Below are 6,361 nucleotides of genomic sequence, written 5' to 3' on the forward strand. Positions count from 1 at the left end.
GGGGGGGGGGGGGGGGGGAAGAGAGAGATTTAAAACTCTGAAAACTGTAACTTCTCCTGGTTTCCAAAACATCAATGTACCTTACGATGCTATTTTTCAAGCTTTTCTCAAACACTTCACCAATATGACAACAAATGTTGCCACTATGGTCTTATTTCAGTTGAACATTTACCTCCTATCCTGACTGCAAGCCAATATTGCTAAATTGGAGTAAGCACACCTACAAGCAAGTCATATCTAGTTGAACAGCTCCTCTTTTCCAGATGGAGGTGTCCATTTAGGCACACTTCAAGCCTCATAGAACCCTATCAGGATTTCAATTGTTACCTCTTATGTTATCTTGCTGTGGGGGTAAAGAAAACCAAACAATTTAAAGAATAATGAAAAAAAGATATAAATACTTTCACCCCCCTAGGGTATTCAAGGTCAGTTCAAGGTCTGGTCGTTCAGAATGAGGATGCAAATGTTGAAGATCATAGACTGGACTGTTTCAGTTAGAAGGGACCTACAGTGATCATCTGGTCCAACTGCATTGACCAAAAGTCAAAGCATGTTGTTAAGGGCATTGTCCAAATACCTCCTAAACACTGACAGGCTTGGGGCATCGACCACCTCTCTGGGAAGCCTGTTCCAGTGTTTGACCACACTCCCAATAAAGAAATGCTGCCTAATGTCCAGTCTGAACCTCCCCTGGAGCAGCTTTGTCTGTTCCCACATATCTTATCACTGGACACCAGGGAGGGGAGCTCAGCACCTCCCTCTCCACTTCCCCTCCTCAGGAAGCTGCAGAGAGCAATGAGGTCACCCCTCAGCCTCCTTTTCTCCAAGCCAGACACTCCCAAGTCCTCAGCTGCTCCTCACAGGACCTGCCTTCCAGCCCTTCGCCAGCTTTGCTGCCCTCCTCGGGGCACATTCAAGGACCTTCAGACCCTTCCTAACCTGTGGGGCCCAGAACTGCCCACAGTACCCCAGGTGAGGTCACATCAAGGTCCAAATTCTGATCCTCTAAGGTCAACATGAACTAAATGTATCAAAATCAACATAATTTCCAGCAGGTTAAAAACCAGCAAGTTAAGTTTTAGAGTTTCCATGCAAGGAGGAACATGGTAATTCACCAGATCGGGCCCTATTTTTATTAAGCACAGAACAGCAACAGCCTCAGAACTAGTCTTCCATGCAGTTGTGGCATTAACACATAAGTTTTCCAGAATTAGAAACTAGAGTTTAAGCTGTAAGGGAGATAGTTAAAAACTGTACTTAAAGAGCTGCTGACTTTCAACATGTACAGCTCTCCCCTGGTCAACAATTGTTCTTTCCATTGAGACCTGCTCTCTGGGGCACATGTATGTGTGTGATCTGCTACTGTTGTTAGCCAAAGGAGAAACTGCAGTATGCTTAGGAAATGTAGGCCAGCCAGGAAAATCATGGGAAAGGAGGGCACGACACACCTACACAACTCCCATGAGGTACTTTGGTGCCTCCTCATTAGGCAGGCACTAATTAAGTTCAGACAGATCCATAATGAAATGCGTCTTGATTTGGTTCAATGAATTGTTTCATTTGATATGATTCGACTCAAAATACAATATATTGTTTACATCCCGTCAGAAGGAAAAGCAAAGAATTTCAGTTTACCCCCATGTGGCCACATTTGCCTCTGGGGGAGGGGAAAACAGAAAAATTATAGTGATAATTCTTTTAACTTCATTATATTATAATGCATAACAATTTAAGGTTAAAAGCATATTCAAGAATATTAGTGCCTTGGAATAGATTAGGAAGATAAAGATTCACATGAAATACTACATCAGGGTTCACCAGATGATGTTAACATATTTTATGGTATCAAATTTGAATAGACAAATCCATATTGTGCTGGAACATGAAGTAAGGATCCAATTCAGTTTTCAGCTCTGGATTTTATCAAAGTTTTATATTGGTTGAAATGCTTTTAAATTCCAAATCTCGAAATCATATGACAGAAAACCATGTTTCATTTTTATTAAATATGTCCAGACATGAGGAAAGATCCCGAGAATGTGAACTGTTATGTTTAAAATAAAATAAAATAATTTCTACACTTTGATCTTTACTTTTAGATCAATTATCACCTTTGTTTTAAGCAGTTATCACTGATAACTGCACAATAAGGAAAGACTTTTTTTTAAAAAAAGTCATTCTATAAAACATAGCATCATTTAGTGTAAAATGAGGGAGAGACTGAAATGAATTTCAGTCAAATAGAAGCCTCATGAAGTACTGACAATAGAGAAAATCCTAATTTTTTATACATATAATTAAATAAAATTCTCCAGCCTCCTTTATACTATGACAGTTACTGATTTGCTTTCTTCCTTTCTTTAAAATGATATGTCTGAAATAAAGCATGCTTTTCCTGCCTTCACTACCAATCATTTCCCATACTAAAAAAACCTGTTAAACTATTGATTTATTTCATGAAACACCTCTATTAAAATAAATAAATTTTATTGGTCCCATGGAAAATATTCCTAACAAAAAAAAAGGATATACTTTTCCCCACAGCTGGATTATAATTTACTTTCTGTTTACCTGTCTTGACATAATAAAAAGTAGTCACCTACTGTTCTATGCAAAACACATTATGTGCAGTAACATAAAGATTATTCAATTAGACACCCAAATACACCTGAGAGCTCCATTCTCAAGACCTCTGGGCTAGTAAATCTATACACTGTGCCTAGATGTCTTATATTATTAGTATAAGCCACTGTATATATTTTCCTGTTGAAATAAACACTTTTTTCTGTACTTAAAAGTTGGACCTATACTTTTGTGCTTATCAGATTTAAATTCAAAGTACTTGAGAAGAACTTGACTGGTTGAGAACTTGTAAGAGCTACACAATTTGCAAATACAATGTCTTGGCAGGCAGAATTCATCTCAATAAAAATAATACTCTTTGCAGATACTGCTTTTGATCGAGGAAAAAAAAAAAACAAAAACAACAGAACAAGAACTAGATACGGGGTAACATAAATTTGTTAAATATGACCCCCAGCAGACACACTAACAAAATAAACAGTATGAGAGGCATAAGTGTGCAAAATTTATTCTGATCAGTGCTATAAGCCGAGTGTTCATTTACTTATCACAAAGGGTATTTTGCAAATTTACCAGGCATATCACTTTTGTCAAATTCACACAGACAACACTTCTTCAGCACTAAGGAGTTATGAATCTAAGGAAAATATTTAAGAGTGTTTTATCCAAACAAAAATTTTACTTCCTATGGACATGGTAATGAGATGTCTGAAGGAAACCATCACCAATAAGGCATACAAAAGTTCTGCTCAGGGCCCTGAGATAGGAGATGAGAAAATTAGCTAATAGTGAAAAAAGGATCAACAAGGGAAAGATGTCCCACACAAGAAAATTGATTACTGAGTGGGGATTGCACACCTTGCAGAGCAGCTACCCCTGCAAATTACGCTTCCTTTGAAGACTGCACTTGCTTTCTGTGCTCTATCCATGCAAAAATCAGAAACAAATGTTTCTGATTCCAAAATGGCTTTAGAAGTGCTTTAGAAATCATATATTAGTCTTAATGTTGCTGAATATTTGGGGAGAAGAATCACTGACCCTACTGAAGGATGACTCTTTTGCCAATTAAGAACAACAGAGTCAGGAATTTATTCTGGGAAGATTAGATCCAAATAGCTGACTGTTTAATGAGGCTTAGGCAGCCAAAAAGGAAAGCATTGAAAGGAGTTGTAGATTTCCTTTTTGACAAAGCATGGAATTATGACACCGGAAGTAGATATACCCTTTTAAAAGTCACAACACCTTAGATCTTGAAGGTATGCCATCCCCTGATTTTCTGCTTTCAAACATACGCTGCCCAAAGGGAATAGATGTTTTCTCAGTTCTGCTCCCTTTCAGCAAAATTCTATCATAGGTACCATGTGGTGGTGTTTCGTCTGTGATGATCCTGTTTTGGCTGGGATGGAGTTAATTTTCTTCCTAGTAGCTGGTATAATGTTTTGCATTTAGTATGAGAATAATGTTGATAACACACTGATGATTTTAGGATAAACACTAAGCAACAACTAAGTCAAGGGGTTTTTGGCTGTTCATGCTGTGCCAGTAAGAAGGCTGGAGGGGCACAAGAAGTTGTGAGGGGACACAATAAGGACAGCTGACCCAAATTGGCCAAAAGAGTATTCCGTACCATATGACATCACTCTCAGTATATAAACTGGGGGGAGTTGGCCACAAGGTGTGGATCACTGCTAGGGGAAGGGCTGGGCATCAGTCAGCAGGTGGTGAGCAACTGCATTGTGTTTTGTGCAACTTGTCTTTCCAGGGTTTCATTTCACTCTTTTTATTATTTTAAAATTATTCTTTATAATTATTATTTTTATTATTATTATTATTTATCATTGCTATATTTTATTTTTATTTCAATGATTAAGCTGTTTTCATCTCAAACCATGAGTTTCACTTGTTTTCAATTCTCCTCCCCTTCCCACCAGGGAAGCAGAGAAGGAGTGAGAGAACGCCTGCATGGTGCTTAGTTGCTGTCTGGGGTTAAACCACAACACGATGCTAATGAATCCACATTTTTTTCCAAAGGTCTGCTCCTGTTTAATCGACTAATGTTATTAAGACCAACACAGAAACATTTTATACATTTGACTGTAGCTTAGATCTTAGACATTTACTTTTACAAATTTCTTCATATAATCCTGTCATACTTGACAAAATTTCTACATGCTTAAAAGGAAAACACTAAGTAATGACAATAATTTGAGGTCCAGTAAAGTAACTGTCTAACATTATACCTCATATTAGCACTGAGCAGCAGTACTGTCTGCAGGATGGTTACTCATCTTCATATTTTCCCATTCACATCTACCATATGCCTAGGATATCTATTTAACTCAAAACTGTGATTATTTTACCTAATTAACTGATACATTAAATCAAAGGCCAACTCTGCAAAGCAAGCTAAACCATACCAATTATGGATTGTGATGCGTATTTTCATTCCCACAAGTGTCAATGGAGTTTCTCTCTGACTATGATTAATGCAAACTGATTAACTTCCTTTTTATAGTTTTAATCTTCCTAAAATGTGTAAATATATTCTAGTATTAGCAGAAGGTCTTCAAATTACAGCTGAGGGAATTAATTTTTCCTTTATTTACTGAATGCAATCACCATTAGCTCAACCCCATCAACGCTTTATAAATGCCCAAACTATTTTTAGCATCATATCTATTTATCTATTTTATCCTTACATTAGGTGATGATTAAAAATTACCTTAGTCTCTATTGCTGTTCTATTTTTCAGGTTTACTTTACTGAAAAAAACAACCCCATAGTCTTTTCATGATCTGCAGTTTGAATGTTTGCCCAGCAGTTGAAACAAATTGGTTATAATGCCTAGGAAACCAGTCTGGATTTACAGTTTTATTGCAAATGGTCAATGTCTCTTTGCCCTCCCTAATGTACATTGTGTCAACTAGTTACACATTAATGAGCTATTTTAATGCAAAATACACACAGATATTTACAGTGATTAATAGCAAGGGGTATGGAGCAAGCATGATAACTTTATCATTTACTTCCTTGCTAATTTGCATTTGACCATACCACACTGAGACAGTTCTTTTCATTGCCTCTGACACTATTTCCTCAAATCTCAGAGCTTTCAACAAACTATTTTAAAGAAGCAAATTCCCAGTTCTGTTACAATTTCATTCATCTCCAGCAACATCATCTGATAATTGTTCTCCTTTTGCCTGCTTGCCTGTCATCTTTAGTACTCTCTTTCTATCATCCTATCAGCTCATTGCTTGGAGAGAGGGTAGGAGGGAATTTAAACATTCATCTGGCAGAAACTGTCATGCAAGAGATAAAAGCTGTCTTCGGGCTCCCACAAACTCAGTACCAAGTTTCAGCTTCCGTTCCATTAAGAGGTTGGCAGAATCTTGGACATCACTTAACAGAGAGAGTAGTGGTGGTCTTCCAGGTATTCAGCCTCCCTGTATCTGTACCAAATATTTTACACTCAGTACCAAAGATGCACAGTTTTATTGTAAAAATTAGGATATAAACACAGATGAGTATTTTGTTTTACTACTATACCTCTATTATATGCTGTAAAAGTACAATGTGTAAGAAGCAAACACTTTTTCTGGATCAGTTCTACAAGTAGAGCTAATCCACAAAATCAAAAGCTACTTTGTCCAGGCCTAAACTGCATCAATGCAGGAAGTGCTATATCACTTCCTATAATCTTCCCCAGTCCAAGATAAAACTAAAATTAAAGATGGCTAAAAAAAAAAAAAAAAAAAAAAAAAAAAAAAAAAAAAAA

Source organism: Athene cunicularia (assembly GCF_003259725.1).
Source record: "Athene cunicularia isolate RWA chromosome 4 unlocalized genomic scaffold, athCun1 chr4_part3, whole genome shotgun sequence".
In the NCBI taxonomy this organism is placed as follows: Eukaryota; Metazoa; Chordata; class Aves; order Strigiformes; family Strigidae; genus Athene; species Athene cunicularia.